This window comes from Thalassophryne amazonica, chromosome 5, assembly GCF_902500255.1.
Source record: "Thalassophryne amazonica chromosome 5, fThaAma1.1, whole genome shotgun sequence".
NCBI lineage: Eukaryota > Metazoa > Chordata > Actinopteri > Batrachoidiformes > Batrachoididae > Thalassophryne > Thalassophryne amazonica.
The window spans coordinates 50,747,788-50,769,313 of NC_047107.1; the positions used below are offsets into that span (position 1 = coordinate 50,747,788).

The 21,526-nt window shown below is 38.1% G+C and overlaps 1 protein-coding gene across 1 annotated transcript in view; it reads left to right on the plus strand.

Annotated features, from left to right (window-relative positions):
* serinc5 (serine incorporator 5) overlaps nucleotides 1-21,526 on the plus strand; it is a 91,722-nt gene that overhangs the window by 21,303 nt on the left and 48,893 nt on the right.

Sequence of the window (21,526 nt, forward strand, 5' to 3'; positions counted from 1 at the left end):
TTGTTTGTAGACTAAAGAGAAAAGACAGTGCTCTGTCTCTGTCTTTCTCAGGCTCTCTCTCCTCAATTTCATTTGAGCTTTATTGATATGGGAAACATATGTTTACATTGTCAAAGCAAGCCTTAAAGTAAAAATTAAGTGCTCAACCTCTGTCTCCCTCTCTCTGTCTCTCTCTATCAATTCAATTTTAATTGAAACATACGTTTACATTGTCAAAGCAAGTGTTGGAGCAAAAAAGTCCTCTCTCCCTCTCTCACCCTTGCTCTCCCTCTCTCTTTCTCTCTCTCCCCCTCTCTCTGTCTCTCTCTCTCTCACTCTCTCGCTCTCTCTTTAGCTCACTCTCGCTCACTCACTCTCTGTCTCTCTCTCTCTCTCCCTCGCTGTCTCTGTCTCTCCCTTGCTTGCTGTTTTCCCTCTGAGCAAACACAAAGCCTTTCATCTGTAAAAATAAACCATAAATTTTTAAATGTATCATCAGCAATGCTCCACAAGTAACTCTGGGTAAACACTGAAGGATTTTGGTGGTCCCCCCCCATTTAGTGGAGAGAAAGTGAATCTCTGTTCGCTGTCCTCTTCATTTACCCTCTTAGCTGCTGTTTAAAGCCTTTCACAGCCTCGGATATTGAGCGGCTGATTTTTCAGTAAAATTCCGTTCATTTTTCGGAAAATCTGTTCTTGGCGGCACTTACCATTTGAACCCGAGATCTGGGATCGGCTCAGCCCTAACCCTACTGTCAACTGTGGGACCTTATATGTAGACAGGTGTGTGCCTTTCCAAATCATGTCCAATCAACTGTATTTACCCAGGTGGACTCCAATTAACTGTAGAAACATCTCATGGATGATCAGTGGAAACAGGATGTACCTGAGCACAGTTTTGAGCTTCATGACAAAGGCTGTGAACATGCGATTTCTTAGTTTTTTCATTTTTAACAAAACTGTCAACAAAACGTTTTTCACATTGCCAGTATGCAGTATTGTCTGTCGAATTTTGAGGAAAAAAATGAATTTCTTCTTTTGTTTTTTCATGATTCCATAATTTTTTCCTCAGAATTGAGTGATTTCCATATTTTTTTCCCTCTGCTTGGTCTAAAAAAGTAACTGTCACTGACTGCCACAATTTTTTTTCCTGATTTCTTATAGTGTTTCTTAAAGCCAGAAAGTTGCCATTTGAAAAGACTTTAGTTTTGTGTCATGTCTGTGATCTGCTTTTTTTCTACAAAATTAAACAACTGTATGAACATCCTCCGAGGCCGGTGATTCCATAATTTTTGCCAGGGGTTGTATGAGCCATTAGGATTTATATTACATTCTTTCCTACAGTCAGTTTATACAGTGTTAACTGGAGGAAAGTACTGATGTGTTTTATTCCTGATATACTGGACCTCAGCGTACCTAACAGTTAGCTAAAGAGTTCCGTTTTGTGTAGCATTAATGATGCTGGCAGCAGTGGCTGAGGGGAGAGAGAGGCCATTGCAGTGGGTAGAGTCAACACGGGTGACCATGGATACTCTTTGTATGTGACTGTAGTGGAATTCCACTTGAAATTCCCCTTTCCTTGCCCCCCTCTGCATCAGCATTGCAGCTTGCTGTGGGCCCCTCACTGTGTCCAGTCTGCTGGTGAAACACCCCCCTAACTAATGAAATCTAAACAGCCTCATGGCTTAAATTGCTCTGGTTCTTCCTGCATCCTTTCAGTCTGTTGTTGCTAATTAATTGCTCGAGTAAAACGTGGGTGCAGCAGAGACAAAGAAGACAGCTTATCTTGTTAAGTTGTGTGTAATCAAAAGGAGACTTGTGGGTTACATAGATGAAATTAGTGGTTGATCAATGGGTAAAAGTCCTGTTCGTGGCACAGTAGCAAAAATACATGCTCTCTTTTACACAGATTTTTTCCCCCTTCTTGTGTTGTTATTCATGTCCAGACTTTGTTGCATGACTGATGCGTTGACAATTTTAAAACTACAAAAAACATCACACGACACCTGCTCTCAGTTTCTTCAGGTGCTTTTCTCTTTAATTGCAATTTTTGTTCAGCGGGAGTGCATGGTGCACTCCACTCAGGGACGTCCAACCAGTGTTGGGGAAAGTAACTTTGGAAAGTTACTTCATTAGTTAATTTATACAGTTATATTTTACAGTTACTTTCATACAGTTAGTTAATAAAGTTAATAAAGTTACTCATAATCTAATTTGGTTATTTTTAAGATTTAGTACTCAGAAAAGTAACTATTAGTTACTTTGCTGATGAGTTACTTTGCTGATTGCTCAATCTTACGAGTAACCAAGTTACATTACTCGTTACCTTATTATTTATATTACTTATTAGTTGCAAGTTTTCGGCAGATTCTAATAAGTAATTGCATAATGCTGCTAATGAAGTAACTGCCTAAAGCAACTGTATAAAGCAACTAAAAAAGTAACTAAAAAAGTAACTTCTCAAAGTTACTTTCACAACACTGCGTCCAACTCTCCAACACATGTGCAGTGAAAATGAAAATAGTGGTGGGGATGATTTTAGGTGGTCACAACTATAAATTACACCCATGATACTAGGCAAATGAGGTTTAGGTTAAGATGCTTCATTTGTCTCCCATGGGAGAAAATTGTATTGATAAGTTTGCTTGTTTGTTTGCTAAGGGATCGATCTGGATATAACACTATTGAAGCGTGTCACCCGTTACCCAGGAAGAATTCAGCAGACAAACCTACAGTCATCATGAGGTTTGTCAACAAGAAAGACAAAACAACTCTGCTCAAACAAGGATAGAAACTTAAAGGATCCAGTGTTTATTTAAATGAGCATCTCACTAAATAAATGCAGTTATAACAAAGAGGGCAAGATACTCGAGAAAACAACAAAAAATTCAAAACACATGGACTACAAAACTGTAAAGTATTCATCAAATTGAACGGGTCCCCAGAAGAAGCCAAAGCAAGCCCCGGTGCCAGAAAAAATATTAAGGAGGCAATGAGTTTACACAGGGGGCGGGGTCGCCCCCCAAAAAAAGTGCGCATCGGAGGGGACGTGCCTCTGAGCGTGCGTACTGAATTGGGTGCGCTCCTGGAAACCTCATGTATTTAGGCTACACCGTTGTAAGAGACTGACTGACTAAGAGTAAAGAGTGATGACAGTATTTTTTTTATTATGTGTTTGAATGTATAGACTCTTGGTCAAGTGATCTCCTGCATACCACAAAACCAAACCAACAACTGATCTGAGAAACGACACGAGACAGTAGATTAACCCCACATACAGCCCTCCATCACAAGCGCAAACACAGCGCAATTGGGCATGTTGCGCCACTCCATGGCACAGAGCCCAACTACGCATGCAGTCACAAAGTTCTGAAAAAACTGGAGCGATCTGAATCGGTTGGATGAATATGGGTGTGTGTGTGGAGACAATTCACCTTGTTCACAATGTGACAGAACTTAGGGATGCGCTGTTACGCGCAATAGCGTGCAACAACACGGAACACTATTCTTGACCGTGAGTAATGGTTCCTGATAATTCTCCAGCAACACGTGCCATTAATCGTAACGTGTGGTAACAGGTTGCAGCTGTTCCTGAGGACACCTGACGCCTCTGCCCTGAATCATCACATTCGTGATCAGCGGCCAAAGAATGTGTACTTCGTGGCATTCGTGACTTGTCATCGTTATGTGTAAACGCAGCTTAACCCCTCCCCAAGTGAGTTGTGCTACATGATCTGCCTTTTGCTTTATGAGAATCTGGAATTACAACCTTTTAAGTATACTGAGCATCATATACAGGATCCGGAATATGAGCTAGATCCAGACAATCATTTCTATTCCTTCATAGATAGTAACTATCAGTATTATACGAGGAACAATACAATAACTGCATAACAATTGATGGGAAATTGTCAATCCCCTTTAATACCAGGAGTCGATACAAAAAATTTGGGAGTATCATAGACTATTTAAAACAATTTTGTCAACCATTCAGTATAATTGCCATAACGGAAACATGGCTTACAGAGGGTGATGATACAAACTATGAGTTGGAGGGTTATGAATTCAATCATCTGAATAGACAAAATAGAGGAGTAGGAGTGGCTTTGTATGTTGACTATGGTTGTGAAAATCTTTTGGAATCCATCACAATCTAAATAGGTATGGAAAAAGGCAAAAATATAATTATTAGCTACATATGCAGAGCTCCGGGCTCTAAAATGGAAGAGTTTCAAAATTGGACAGAGAAGTTGTTCTCACAGATGTGTAATAAGAGAGTATTTGTCTGTGGAGATATAAACATTGATCTCTAAAACCCGTATCAGCATAAAGTAACTGAGGATTTCATTAACACTATGTACAGTCTAATCTATATCCAAAAATTACTAGGCTTTCAAGAATACTTCACATTCAGCTACTCTCATTTATAATATACTTACAAATGATATTGATACCAAAACACTAAGTGGCTTATTAATTAATGATGTTAGTGACCATTTACTAATTTTTATAATAACTGATCTGAAGTTCAGTAAAAAAAATGTACTGCAAAAGCACAATATTGTAAGCGCTTGCAATCTGAAGAAGCTATCACTGCCCTTAAAAAATGATTTACTTTACAGGATTGGAATCCTGTTTATGAGAAGCAAGATGCAAATTTAGCATATTCCGATTTGAAAACATATTTCTCAATATACAACAAAAATTGTCCAATATACAGTATAATAAAATAATAAATATAAAGCTAACCCATGGATAACAAAAGGTCTTCAAAAGGCTTGTAAGAAGAAAATATGCTATACAGAGGAATTCATTAAAAATAAACCAAGAGAGGCAGAGATTAAATATAAGGACTATAAAATAAACTAACAGCTATTATGCAGAACTGTAAAAAATCATACTTAGAAAAAATACAAAATGATATAAACAATATAAAGAAACATGGAAAATACTGAACAGTATTATCACTTTACAGAGGCATTGCTAGGCCGGTATCATAGATTTATGTCGACACTGCCTGGCTATACCCGCCCGCTGTGCTTAAACAAATGACATCATAGCGCGCGCGCGCAGCCCAAGAACTAAAGGGAAAAAAAACTGTCCGCAGAGAAAAAGTTAAAAAGGCGATAAGTGTGTGTTGGTCCCAATATGGATATTCCGGATGATTTTCTCATGGATAGTACGACAATGAACAGCAGCCAATTAAGGAGCCAGCTTGATTAGGACACACTGCTGAATTTGGAGAGCAGCGCGCGCCAGCCGACACGACAAAAGTTAAAGTGAGCCAACTTTTTATGTACGTGTTACGTGTTGTGTATCTCAGTAAGTGATAATAATGCAAATAGCATGCTGTTGTCGTGCGGTATGCATTTGCCCCTCCGTCTAACTCGGGTGAATATCTGTCATTTTGGGCAACTGGGCATGAACGTCGGGCCTCTGAAAATGCATACCCCCCTCCAAAAGCATGTTATTGTATTAATATTATAGCAAATAAACCCAAATCAAATAACTATCCAACATACTTTACTTATGACAACAAAGATGAATATAACATGAGCCAAGCAGTGAATAGTTTTTTTTGCTATTGTTGGGTCAGATCTGGCAGCTGAAATTCCACACAGTCCATGGGAAACCAGCAATTAATTGCCAGAAATCTGCACACAATGTTTCTCAGCCCAGTAGATGAAAGGGAAATATAGTTAGTACATGTAAAAGTAAAAAGTCAAGGGATCATAATGAGGTACATATGTCCTTAGTAAACCGAATAATTACTGAAATCGCAAAACCATTATCATATATTTTTAATAAATCATTTCAAACTGGAATTGTTCCTAACAGTATGAAAGTGGCAAAAGTCATACCTTTATTCAAATCTGGTAGCAAGCATCTTTTTACTAACTACAGGCCTGTGTCTCTATTGTCATAATTTTCAAAGATACTGGAAAAACTTTACAACAGCGGACTGGATAAATTTATAGAACGACACAACTTGCTTGATGAAAGTCAATATGGTTTTAGAGCGAAAAGGTCCACTACACTGGCATTGCTCGATTCCATAGAAGAGATCAATAAACATGTGGACGAAAGGAGAATAGTAGCAGGTTTATTTATTGACCTAAGAAAGGCTTTTGACACAATTGATCACAATATATTATTTCAAAAGTTGGAACTGTGTGGGATCAGAGGGGTTGCTCTGAGTTGGATTAAAAGCTACTTACAAAACCGGAAGCAGTTTGTTAAACTCTGGGAATACAGTTCTTCATGTCTGGACATCGTTTGTGGGCTCCCACAGGGTTCTGTGTTGGGCCCAAAATTATTTATTTTATACATTAATGATTTATGTAAAGTTTCAGATCTGGTTAAAGCTGTTCTCTTTGCAGATGACACAAACCTGTTTTGCTTAGGGGAAAATCTGATTATTATCTGATGTAGGAACTGAAATGATATAGTTAAAGAGATGGTTTGATATGAACAAATTATCATTAAATTTGTCTAAAATTAAATGTTATTTGGAAATTCTAAAAAAAGACATACAAATTCAGTTAAATATACAAGGGGTTAACATAGAATGTGTCAAAGAGAATAAGTTCTTAGGTGTCATTATTGATGAAAAATAAATTGGAAAACTCATATTCAGCACATTCAAATGAAGGTATCAAAGAGTATTGCAGTATTAAATAAAGCAAAGCGTGTTCTTGATTGCAGAGCACTACATACTTTGTATTGTTCATTGGTTGCACCCTATCTGACTTACTGGGCTGAAGTTTGGGGCAACAATTATAAAACTACATTGTAACCATTATTCATTCTTCAAAAAAGGGCATTAAGGACAATTCATAATGCAGGTTATCGAGACCACACCAACCCATTGTTCATTAAATCTCAAATATTAAAACTTCACGATATGATTTTGTTCAAGACTGTTCAATTAATGTCCAAAGTGAAAAATAAACATGTGCCATTTAGAATTCAAGAATATTTTACTGAGAGAGAGGGAAAATATAATTTACGGGGCTTGTATCATTTTAAAATTGCTGGCGCTTGGACGACCAGGAAAGGTTTCTGTGTCTGATGGTGTGTCGTCTGAATGGAATTTTTAAAATTATTTTTAAATATTGCTATAATGTTTATTGTTCTAACACTAAATCAAGCCCTAATGCTTGTTTCTGAATGCCATATGGGAAATGTGTATTGTGCAAACACATGTAAATTCATAGAAGTATGCATAAAATATTGCTCTTTCAGTATGATATCATGTGAAACGTGCCAGGGGTTTGAACCAGAATTCTTTCCCACCTGGTTCATTCCAAACAGGAAAGGTATTTTAACATTTCTGGTTTTGGGATCCACTCCAAAATCGATGTTCCCAAACCAGTTAGAACAAAAAAATACACAATTCCTGAACATGTTATACCCCTATCGCACTAGAGGCCAAATGCCCCCTGAATGGAAATTCGACCCACATTCAGGAAGTGTCGCGGTGCATTCCAAGCAGTCGGGCAAATTTGTGTGGCCATCCCGAATGTGTAGCACATGTCCAAAACAGTGGAGGTGCAGTCGAGGTGAAAAAATATGGTACGGCAGTCGAGGTGGACTCTAACTGCAATCTGACTGCTTTCTAAATATTCTCACGGCGTCAAAACAGCATGCAAAACAGTATGATTGCGTCCGAGGGAAATCTGCCATGGCCAGGCACGTCTAATCCTACCAGCATGTCCCATACTGCACCCCCTGTGCATTTGGGCTGCACAAAGGAAATATTGTGATGTGCAATGTCTGTGGCACGCATTCATTTTGTGAACTAGATGTGAACGTTGGGCAATCAAACCAAAAAATACTGTGTGCCACTGCAGGTCACCGCGTCTCTGAGTGGCAGAGCAGCGCACGCAGCTGAACACGGTGTTACATACATAATGGTCATGATATCACAGATCCATTTTCAGTCCACCTCATGTGTCAGAGGATGTATCTGTAATATCATGTTATCATGGCTGTTACACCCTGTCCAGTGCATCATGAAGAAGGCCTGTCATTGTAACTGTTCACCAAGGCACTAAAATAAATTAAGTAATCACCTTTGGAACAGCTCCAGACATGCTTCCCACTGCATGGCTAGCAGCCATCAGCTCTCATGCCATCTGTGTGACATGGGTGTGATTGGGGATGATGACATCCACCATGATTGGAGTGCAGATGCGCCGTTCACTACGAAATAATTCTTCCATATGAATTCCATAGGGAATTCGGGCTCATTCGGCCTCTGGGGTGACCTGGTGTGATGGGGTATTATTCTTACTGCATTTGAACTGCATTCAGGCACTATTACGCACGGTATGTGCATGGATCATTTAAGGCGGGTCGGGGCACACTCTGGCTATTCGGACGGCATTGTTGCACATTTCTCAGGGGCCCTTCACACATAGAGCGAATACGTACAACTCAGGGTGACTTACAGCAGTAGAGCTCATATGAGCACACCACGAAACATTGCGCCGATGGGCAGGCATGCACAATGCCGGTGCAATGGTTCGTGCACGTGACGATGTCTTTCGAGCAGGAACACAGTGTGAGCTGCTGCAGCTGCTCACACTGCAGCTGCTCACTCTGTATTCCATTGGTTGAAGTGCACCACATCACGCCACTGATGTGGAGGAAAATAAAATAAAAACCAGCTGTATAATTAGTGAATATCACTGGGTTGATATAAATAATACATAAAAGGGGGCACAATACAGAAGCCCATACTTAAATAACTCTGGTTAAACAAAAAGAAAAAAAAAAGTCACAAAATTAGAACCCACACGCTCTGATTACCAGAAGAAAACTTTACCACTGTGCTACAATCACTCTTGTAACAGTAGATAACAGATAAATGTATTTTCTAAAAAAAAAAATGTGCTTTGTTTACGGCATATTTCTGCTGATATGTGACTGAAAGTGGCGTATTTATGGCACTGTTGGCTTGTCCTGGTCCTGTGGTGTGCCACTCACAGCCCTCACGGCCTGACACACCAAACACACACTAATTTATACCCTACCACAAGATCAGTTAATATCTTCACAAAATGTATGTTAAATTAATCCCAGCCAGCCTGTCTGCCTAATCATATTATGAAAAATTTAATGAATATAGCTAATGTTATAATTATGTTTTCACTGTCAGAATGTGCAACATTTTCCATTGTGCTTGCACTTTGCAAGATGAATTTTTAAAAGTGGAGATTACAGTTTTTATTTGGTGGGGGGCACAGCAAACACTTCATCAGTTTTTTATTTTGTTTTGTTTTATTTTGGAATTTTAAAGCACGCCCAAATATGGACAATTGTTGCTGCAGGAAGTAGCTTCCTGCATTATCCATTCCATTATCATGTTCATATTGTAATTCAAAAAAACAGGTGCTGCATCTTTTATCATCCACACAGCTTCACACCTCGCTATCTGCAGAGGGGGTCGTTGTACATTCTTCCCTGATTTAGAGCAGACTGGTTGTAACAAAGGTTTTACAGTAAATGTACAATACTGGCTGAAAAATGAATTGAGTAAAGGTGCCTTAACAGTTGCATGATTTGGCTCTGCACTCTAACGCACTTTGTTGTGATGATGCCACCGGCTGTGTTCCCAGCTGGACGCTGTGCTTTGTGTGCTGGACGCTGCGTATATAAAATAATAATTTTGTAGCGGATTACTCATTTTCTCTCGGAGGTTGGCTGTTAAAAACACCTCTAATCGCTTCCAGAAACACAGAGGGCCGGGCCAGCTGCCACTTTTTTCTTTCTCTCTCTCATGCACTTTATGAGGTGGAGAACACATTTGGAACCATCTAAAAAGTAATTATTTGTAATGTTTATATTGTAATGGCTTGGTAAAACAGTTGCATGTTCATTCCTCGTTATGAGTAGCTGCAAAAGTATGTTTATGATAGATTTAACAACTCGTTATAATCAATCAGATGAGCTGCACTGTGATGCGGTGCGCTAATGCAATCACTCGCACTCGCAGTGTTTTTTAATTGTTTGCGCAATGTTCACGTGAAGTTCACATAGTTAATACATGACAGAGATTTTGAACATTTTCTTTGCGCACTTGCACAGTTTGTAACGGTTTACTACGGTTTGCGACACGTTTACTCTCCTGCATGGCAGAGTGCGTGCAAGTGTGCAGATCAGAGTCGTGCAAGTGTCAAGGTGCCTTAAGAGAAGAAACACAGTTAGTATTAACGAATATAACTGCTCGTTCCTCCAAAAAAAAAAAGAAGTCTTTTTGCTCATGTGCAGGAATGTGTTACAAACTACTTACCACTGGAAAGTATTTAAAAGCTGATTATTTTTGCAGTGTAACAGGTTCAACCGAATCTCACGCCATTTGTGATGAGATTAACAAGCCTCGGACATCACAAAAGTAAATGAATCCCGTGGTTTGTTATACCATCACGAAAAGCGCCACGTTTTCATGTCGGGAGCACAAAGTAATTTCATATCAATTCAGTTACCGTATTTTCCGGACTATAAGTCGCACTTTTTTACATGTTTTGGCGGGGGTGCGACCTATACTCCGGTGCGACTTATAAATGAAAAATATACCGGTAGGATCTCAATTAATTTACTGTAACAAAACAATTTTACGTGACAGAGTCGATCTGTGTTTTAAAATGGCCACCGGAAAAGGAAATGCAATGCATCATGGACACTGTAGTATGACGGCCATCCTATAGTTCACGCTGGTCGCGATAACCAATCAGAGAACAGAACGTTGGATGCGTATTCCTCACCTCACCCACAGCGTGTGAAGCTGATGAACACGGTGCTTGCTGTTATTCCGGCATGGCGAACAGAACAGCTTCAACCCTTGGATATCAGTGTGAGCAGAGTGTTTAAGTTGACGCTGAGAGCTGCGTGGGAGCACTGGGTGAGCGACGGCGGAGGATTAGCGTGTGCACTTGGAAGGAGCTGGCGTCGATGATTGTGAAAAGCGTTTGAAGCAGACGAACATGGTGTTTATTCCGGGACGGCTAACAAGACAGCTTCAATCCTTGGATATCAGTGTGAGCAGAGTTGACGCTGAGAGCTGCATGGGAGCACTGAGCGACGGCGGAGGATTAGCATCTGCACTTGGAAGGAGCTGGATGGACACCACTGGGTGGTCATGAGCTGCACAGGTAGGTGCTGCATGGTTCGGCTCGCAATGTGGTCCGCAAAATACAAACATATCCGTAGGTAAAATGCAGCTCACGAGAGGGCACTCGAGGCTTGTGTGACTGTTCCTGCGACTTCTGACTACCATAGAAAAATAAAAATTTTAACGTTACTGATAACTTAACAAGACAACGGAGAAGGCCCGAAAAAATGCCACCAAAAAGAAAATCATACCCTGCAGATTACAAGTTGCGACTGGTGAAATATGCATCAGAAAACGGTAGCCGTCACAATATTATCATCTGAACTTTTCATGTTAACATACCTGTATGTCCATGGGACTTATAGTCCAGTGGACCTTATTTATGGATTATTTTTCTTTATAATGGATAAAGTGGCTGGTGCGACTTATACTCCGGTGCGACTTATTTATGGTTTATTTTTCTTTATAATGGATAAAGTGGCTGGTGCGACTTATACTCCGGTGCAACTTATAGTCCGGAAAATACGGTAATATCATAAATGCGGGGTTCTGTGGGGGTTATGGTTAGAGTTAAGGGAAGGGAGAAGGTTAAGGTAGGGTTAGGGGAAGGGTTTGGGTTAGAAATAATAAAATTTTAAAAAGGCATCACGAAAATATGACTCATTTCATGACAGGAGCACAAAAAAGCATGAGACTGGGCTGAACAGGTTTTGACATCAAGGCACATCACAATGATAGTTGAACATGGGTCCAGTTTAATGCACCAAATAGTCTTTGATCCAAATAGTCTTGTTGAAAATGAATTCAGTGTTTCCCGTAGATTAATATCTTTGTTACGGCTTACTGTAATATGAACACAGCACCACATACTGAGGGATATTTAAACGGCAGCTCCACTTTTGCCTGTCAAATGCTCCCTGCTACCTCACGTCACTGCTGCTGCTGCTCTGCCCCATCTCCACCCCAGCATCCATCTGTGAGCACCGATTGAGGAGGAAATATGTACATTTAATCATCATTGCCTTATATCACAAGCAAAGTATCTGCAGGGAGTGACGTAACTGGAGGCCATCCACCAGTCTCAAAACTACGTGCTGCTGTTAAAATAAATATTCTGCTGTTTGAGTTGTCTGACTGAAATATACTTGAAATATGAAAGCGTTAGGTTCTTTTATCACAGTGAGACCTCCAAAAAGAATTGGACAGGAAACTGACTTCAAAGTTTAGATGTTGTATTGTAAAGAGTTGTTACACCGATACAGTGTTATCTCAGTGCTGGGATCTTGAACCGGTCGCATGCAAACACCAGGAACAAACCCCGACTTCCTTTGTTCTCTAACTTTTATTACTTCAGCCTAAGCCACCCCCATATGGGTAGTCCTTAACCTGGCTTGAGTCAGTGTCTGTGAGCTGGCTGCAGAGTGGTGAAAATGGGTGGTGTCTGTTCACGGTGCATTCATGGTTGTTATGTAAAAATCTTATAGTGTGTATGTATGTGGTGTCACGCAATAAAACAGAGTGTTCCATCATGCTGATTCTTTTTCCAAATAGATATGAATACTTTGGTTTTATCAATTAAACATATATAAACAGATCAGATGGTTTTATCAATTAGATAGCTGTAAAAGGATCTGTTTTATCATAAGGACATTTTGGGCATTAGTCATTTTGAAAGGCAGTTAGATTAAGATCAGATAGTTACAAGGACATTTTGAATGTGCGTCAGCCATTTTGTGTTATGCATCATGGAACACTCTTACAAAAGTTAAAAGTTTTCACTACACAGACCAACCCATTTCAGAGTAATATATATTACAGTCATTCCTGCTTCCTCCCACTTCCAAAGACATGTAGGTTAGATGAATTAGTGATTTTAAATTGAATATCAGTGAGTGAGAGTGTGAAAGTGCTTGTTTGTTTGCTGATGTGTGTTGTCCCTACAATAGACTGGTAGCCTGTAGCTACAGGGTGTACCCCAACCCCGGTGATCCTTAACAACAGTAAGCAAGTTTAGTAATTGGATGGTATTTTTCATAATTCTGATGTAGTAAATTCAGGTCAAATGAGTCTTCCAGGGTTGCTGGTGCACTGGTCTAATAAAAAAAAAAAAGAAATACACAGGAACAAATTAATATAGAACCCTGTGTCATCTCTGTGTTAAAGCAGTGTGTGACCAGTATTATATGGTATGATGAGTCCTTATCAGTCTGTCCTATATGAGAAAACAGGCCTGATCATTGCAATGCTTTTATCAGTTTTGACATTTTAGATATTGTACACCCATTCTTTTTTGAAAGCAGATACAGTAGAGTTTTCCTGACCTCTTAGAAGATAATTAGGTAGTGAGCGTGTTATGTGGGCCGCTGAAGAGGAGGTACTGCTGGCCCACCACCACCAGAGGGCGCCCTGCTTGGAGTGCGGGCTCCAAGCACGAGAGGGCGCCAGACCCAGAAGAAGTGACAGCTGTCACTCATCATCAGCACCAGCTGTCACTCCTTCAACTCATCACCATCACCATAAAGGTCGGACTGCAACTCCACCTCCTCGCCGAGAAATCAACTACCGAAGAGGTAATTTTCTCTGCTGACTCAAATCATTGAGTAATAATCTGAACTTCTTTTGCAGCCGTTATCCTGTGGTGTCTTCCTTATCTGTGGGATTGGCGTTTGGTGTGATCAGCAACGGCTTCGCTTCACACTCCAATCAGATAAGTGGTAACAGGAGCTGCTAGTGTGTTCCTACTTGGAGGTGGAGGGTCTCCCTCCTAACTGTGTACAATTACTGAGTGTGCAAATTCACACTCATCCATCCTGTCTTTGTTTTCTGCCAGCAGTACCAGGGTCGACAGCTGAAGACAGAGGCCACCTGGGGACTCTGGACTTGGCGGCTCTGGTGTTCTTCAGGCCGTTGGTGGTGGAAGCCGTGTGGGACGCGGCTCATCTCTCGTCGGGGGTCTTCTATCTTCGAGCCTGCCCACACGTCACCTGGTGTTAATTGTCTATTTATATCTTGTGTGAATTTAGTTGTGTGTTGTCACAACATTAAATTGTTACTTATTGGCTTATTCATTGTCCGTTCCTTTGCGCCCCCTGTTGTGGGTCCGTGCTACGACACCTTCCCAACAGAGTGAAAGATTTGGTTTCTCTGGGGAATCTGTTTAGAGAAATATTTTTAAAAAATGAATAACTACGGGACATAATTGACATTAACAAGCCTCTGTAGGCCCTTTTCTGGTTTATTTTACTAGTTTACTATTTTTTTCCTCTCTGGCAGTAATATTTATTTCAGGTTTTTTTTTGTTTTTTTTTTAAATATCAGCTTTTCTGTGGATCATCGATTTATATACACCATGATGAACGCTTCTTTAAATAGCATAGAAGATTCCAGAAATTGATTAAATTATTTTATATCTATTTTTTTTATTCAGCGACAGAAATAGCAGCAGCAGCAGCAGCATCAGCAGCAACTGCAGCAACTACAACAGCAACAGAGTCTGTAATTTATAAGACACATCAAAAAACACAAAAAATTTAAACATATAAAACAAACTCAAACAAATAACAAACAAATAACCCAACAATGCAACTGAAAGGGTGTGGGCAGAAGCAGAAGCTTATAAACGCCCACCCCGTACATCATACAATATTTAAATGCAAACAATCACACACAATACAAATGTAGCACTATTAACAAACCAAAATACAAAGGCAAAAAAGAAACAAATATATTATTCACCATTATTATAACCAGAAATTATTACTTTTTTATAACACTTCTTAAAACAGGCCAATGAACCACATAATTTAATTTCCACAGGACATTCATTCCAAATCTTCACCCCTCTAACTGAAGCACAAAACCCCTTAACATTAGTACGTACAGGAGGCTTCTTAAATACCATACAACCATGTAATCTATATCCCAATTCCTTACTCTTAAACAAGACAAGTTCTGGACATAAAAGGGCAAAGCCTGGTTATTAGCTTTGTACAAAGTTTGTATCAGAATATAATCCACTAAATCCCTAAATTTCAATAAATTAAAATTCCTAAACATGGAATGTGTTGACTCAAAATGATGTATATTACCAATAATTCTGATAGCACGTTTTTGTAGAAGAAATACAGGATTAGTGTTAGATTTATAGGTATTACCCCAAAGTTCAATACAATATATCATATATGGTACAATTAAAGCATGATATAATGTAAGTAACCCAACCTGGGACAATATGTCCCGAACCCTATACATAATAGCAATAGATTTGGACATTTTTAACTTTATATAATTTATATGGGGTTTCCAACAAAGTCTATTATCAATTATAACACCTAAGAATTTATACTCAGATACTGTCTGTATTTCGATATTATTGATAGTAACATTTTTACATTTGAACATAAATTTATTTCCAAAAATCATGCATTTAGTTTTTCCAAGATGAAGTGACAATTTATTAGCATTAAACCAAGCCATAAATTTCCCCAGTTCATCTTCCATAATGTCCAAAAGCTGTTCAAGATTATCCCCGCTACAAAACACAGTCGTATCATCAGCAAAAAGAATGCACCTCAATACCCGTGAAACCAAACAAATATCATTTATATATAAAAAAAAATAACAAAGGACCTAACACCGAACCTTGAGGCACCCCACACGTGATTTCCCTGAATTCAGAATCAATGCTATTATATTGAACATACTGATACCGACCATGTAAATAACTATCAATCCAATTATATGCTAAACCTCTGATTCCATATTTCACCAATTTATTTTTCAGAATTTCATAATTAACAGTATCAAACGCTTTCTGCAAATCCAAAAAAACACCTACAGTATATTGCTTATTATCAACTGCAGTCGCAATATTTTCCACAAAATCCATCAGTGCATGTGAAGTAGTCCTAGATTTTCTAAACCCATATTGCTCTTCACACAATATCTCATACTTAAGTAAATAATTATTTAACCTTTTAACAAAAACTTTCTCCAATATTTTTGAAAATTGAGGTAAAAGTGAAATAGGTCTATAATTAGAAAAAATATGTTTGTCACCAGACTTAAATAAAGGAATTACTTTGGCTATTTTCATTCGTGAAGGGAATTTACCTAAACTTAAGGATTTATTACAAATGTAAGTAAAAGGTTTTACAATACAATCAACAATTTTTTTCAAAAGAGCCATATCCAAATTATTAAAATCCGTAGATTTCTTACTTTTTGAGTTCTGCACCAAATCAATAATTTCTTTTTCATTCGTTGCACCAACAAACATTGACACATTTTTATTAAATATTATCTTATTTGCAATGAATTTATCACTCATTGGATCAATCTTAGTATCAAGATTTCTACCTACATTAACAAAATATTCATTAAAATGATCAGCAATCATCACATTATCATCTATCACAGTATTATTAAAAAGAAAATAAGGATAATCTCTACCTTTTTTATTCTTTTTAATTATATCATTTAATATATTCCATGTATTTTTTATATTATTCTTGCTTTTAACAAGTAACTCACCGTAATATTCTTTCTTACTAGATCTCATAATATGAATTAATTTGTTCTTATACATTTTATATTTACTTTCAGCTTCATTTGTTCTCAATTTAATGAATTGCTTATACAATCGATTCTTCTTTTTACATGCCCTCTGAAGACCCTTAGACATCCATGGTTTATTACTAAATCTATTATTATCTAACTTATTTACAAGAGGACAATGTTTATCATATAACTTAGAAATAATAGAAATAAACCCATCATAAGATTCATCAACATCCTCAACATAAACATTATTCCAATTCTGACATAATAAATCCTCCCTAAAATTATCAACAGTCCTTGGTGTTACATTCCTACTCCTTCTATTGCAATCCTTTTGGAGCACTCGATCTTGAGATGCAAGGACAGTAAATACAGGCAGATGATCACTAATATCATTTAACAATATTCCCGCATTAAGATTATAAGTTATAACATTAGTTAAAATATTATCAATAAGGGTTGCAGTATTCGAAGTTATTCTACTTGGATGAATGATGGTCGGAAATAATCCCATGCAATATAACGAATTAATAAATGAAATAGTTTGTGAATGATTATGAGGATTTAAAAAATCAATATTAAAGTCACCGCAGATAAATAAATGAGAATTCTTATTTATTTTATTATACATATTCATAATTACTTCTTCAAAATTATCAATATTTGCTCCAGGAGCTCTGTATATACAACTAACAATCCTATTATTTGAATTTATAGATGTGATCTTAACTGTAACACATTCCATGATATTATCAATTGTAAATGACATATTATAAACCAATTCACAGTCATAATCAGACCTAACATATAATGCCACACCACCGCCTCTTCTCTTCGATCGATTTACAGAAAACAATTGATAGCCATTCAACTGCACAAAATCATAATTATCCTTAGTTAACCAGGTTTCAGATATAGCGATCACTGAAAAACTTTTGCTAATTGTGTCTAAACAATCATTTATTCTTGAAAAATTCAGAGAAAGACTTCTACTATTAAAATGTATTATTATTATTATGTATTATTATGTATTATTATGTATTATTATGTATTATATATATATATATATATATATATATATATATATATATATATATATATATATATATATATATATATATATACTGTAGTGTTCAGAATAATAGTAGTGCTATGTGACTAAAAAGATTAATCCAGGTTTTGAGTATATTTCTTTTTGTTACGTGGGAAACAAGGTACCAGTAGATTCAGTAGATTCTCACAAATCCAACTAGACCAAGCATTCATGATATGCACACTCCTAAGGCTATGAAATTGGGCTATTAGTAAAAAAAGTAGAAAAGGGGGTGTTCACAATAATAGTAGTGTGGTATTCAGCCAGTGAGTTTGTCAGTTTTGTGGAACAAACAGGTGTGAATCAGGTGTCCCCTATTTAAGGATGAAGCCAGCACCTGTTGAACATGCTTTTCTCTTTGAAAGCCTGAGGAAAATGGGACGTTCAAGGCATTGTTCAGAAGAACAGCGTAGTTTGATTAAAAAGTTGATTGGAGAGGGGAAAACTTATATGCAGGTGCAAAAAATTATAGGCTGTTCATCTACAATGATCTCCAATGCTTTAAAATGGACAAAAAAAAACAGAGACGCGTGGAAGAAAACGGAAACCAACCATCAAAATGAATAGAAGAATAACCAGAATGGCAAAGGCTCACCCATTGATCAGCTCCAGGATGATCAAAGACAGTCTGGAGTTACCTGTAAGTGCTGTGACAGTTAGAAGACACCTGTGTGAAGCTAATTTTTTTTGCAAGAATCCCCTGCAAAGTCCCTCTGTTAAATAAAAGACATGTGCAGAAGAGGTTACAATTTGCCAAAGAACACATCAACTGGCCTAAAGAGAAATGGAGGAATATTTTGTGGACTGATGAGAGTAAAATTGTTCTTTTTGGGTCCAAGGGATGCAGACAGTTTGTGAGATGACCCCCAAACTCTGAATTCAAGCCACAGTTCACAGTGAAGACAGTGAAGCATGGTTGTGCAAGCATCATGATATGGGCATGTTTCTCCTACTATGGTGTTTGTCCTATATATCGCATACCAGGTATCATGGATCAGTTTGGATATGTCAAAATACTTGAAGAGGTCATGTTGCCTTATGCTGAAGACGACATGCCCTTGAAATGGGTGTTTCAACAACACAATGACCCCAAGCACACTAGTAAACGAGCAAAATCTTGGTTCCAAACCAACAAAATTAATGCCTCGCAGATGTGAAGAAATCATGAAAAACTGTGGTTATACAACTAAATACTAGTTTAGTGATTCACAGGATTGCTAAAAAAGCAGTTTGAACATAATAGTTTTGAGTTTGTAGCATCACAGCAGATGCTAGCTTATTGTTGAACACCCCCTTTCTTCTCCTTTTGTTTTGGTTGACTATAGCCCAATTTCATAGCCTTAAGAGTGTGCTATCATGAATGCTTGGTCTTGTTGGATTTGTGACAATCTACTGAATCTACTGGTAGCCTTGTTCCCAGTAACAATAAGAAATATACTCAAAACCTGGTTTAATCTTTTTAGTCACATAGCACTACTATTATTCTGAACACTACTGTATATATTTATGCTTCAGAATGACTAATTGGCATAATTAGGGGTTAACTGGTGAATCTGTGGTTGTATTTAAAGGCCGGCTTGTAAAACCAGTGCTTTCCTGCATGTAACAGTAGGGGCAAAAAAACGTCCTACAGAAATAAAACCTTTCACTTGAGTCCACCATCTGAATACCAGAATGCCAGGGTCAGCACATGTGACTCTTGAAGGTATTGATAGATGATAATTTGATTGGTGTAACTCATGTACATCCAAAAACACACCTTTAATTAATTCAGAGACTAAATACAATTTCTTGCACCCTGTGTGTCATTTAATACTCAGATTGAACACCATGCAAACAGAAAAAAGTGGAGTGGAGCATAGGGCTGCCACAAAACGATTATTTGATAATCCACTGGCCACGATTATTTTTGAGATTAGTTGACTAATTGGATCATATATTGCACCAGCATGCAGCTGCTCTTATATTACCATCATTTGCTTCAGTTTGAAGTGTTTAAGGTATGTACTAACTAAAAAATGAAGACAATTAAGATGATAGTTCATTCAGCTTTTACTTGGTAACAAAGTTGTCCTTTGAAGATCAAGGAATGTATTTTTTTTAGTGCTGTAAGGTAGCGTTATAAAACATTAGGGCGTATCACATTTCCTAGTCAAACATGACATCACTGTTATAACGTTCCAACAAAACATATGTGTGCTAAGGCTGATGAAATCATCATCGTTAATGTTAACGTTTACAGCTATCAATATAAGTAAGTAATGTTAGTGGCTAACTAGCCAATTAGTTTACCAAGATGACTGTCCCTCTTTGTCAGAATCAGCTACAATGTGCTTCCTTCTCAGAAGCTCCTGTATCGTCATACTACTGCCGTGTAATGCAAGTTCTGCCTTGCAGATTTTGCATTATATGTTTTTCTCTTTAATTTGATTAAAATGCTCCCAAACTTCATTGCCAGCTAGCCATGATATTGTTTGGGCATAACTTTTCCAGTGACATCACAGCTGAACCCGATTACCACTACTGCTCATGTGCGTCAAAGACAGAAAGACAGTGTAAGATACAGCAGCAGTTTTGAAAGATAAACAAAGGTTAAATTCAATTAAATTAGTCACCGACGATTTTGTTAGCCAACGTAATCATGACTAATTGACTAATCGTGGCAGCCCTAGTTGAGCACAAACCAAATGGGGCCCGAAGTCTCTTGGAAAAAATATCTTCTGCTTGGTGTCGTTACTTCTTCATGCTAGTAGTAGTTGCCAAATTAGTGATCATCTACCACTAAATTTCTGTATTTTACCACTTGACATACTTGTGAAGCTAAAACATTCAAACCTGTGCTTCAACTGCTCTTGTATGTTCCAACATCCCGATGTGGGATGTCACTTAAACATCACACCAGTCTCCACCCTCCTGTGGTTTCAAACTGGGTGAATATATGTGTATAGTGGCTGCAGTCATGAGCCTCTCACAACACGACAGACAGCATTGTTTCACACTGTGCAAGTACAACAAGAATACGTCCTACGGCAGCGTGCAGCCAAACACAGCCCCAAGTTATGCTTCATTTCATCTGTAGGCCACAACACGGAGTTCACCTCTCACCACAGCGGTGTGTGTTCTGCAGATGTAGGGTGGGGTGGCTCCAGAAAGATCTCATACTGTATAATTACAGAACCTCCTCTTTCCTAAATAGAACAGAGGGCCTAACTTTATGAGATGGTCTTCCACCGTGAGATCCCATGACACGGGGTAGGCCTGTGTGCATGTGTGTGTGTGTGGGCTCGTGCGTGCATGTATGTATTTCTGTGACAAGAGACTTCATTGTCTTCTAGGCCCCACGAGGGTGGTGGTGGTGGTGGTGGTTAGAATCTGAATGAGAAAAGAGATGGATAGAATTGTTGTGTTGTATGCTTTTTAAATCTGCTGCTTTAGAAAAACATGGTAGGAACATGTGTCAAACATGATGTTTGACCTTGTTATTTCAATACCTGTGCTGCCAAACTACGTTTAGAACATTTTCGTCCCCTGTCTGCCCTGTAAAGTAGTTGTGTTGTCATTATTTGACAACATAAACTACTGTTTTGACATACTCAACTCCACCATAAAGGTTGCATGTGCATTAGGGATGTTAATCAACTGGTTCCAGTTGAGAAATAGTTCCAAAATTTTTGAACCACTGACGTGTATGCCTCAGATACTATTGTGTTCTTTCATCAATGCTGGAATTTTTTTATGACAGTCACTGCTCAAACCCTTGTATAATGACGTCACACTTC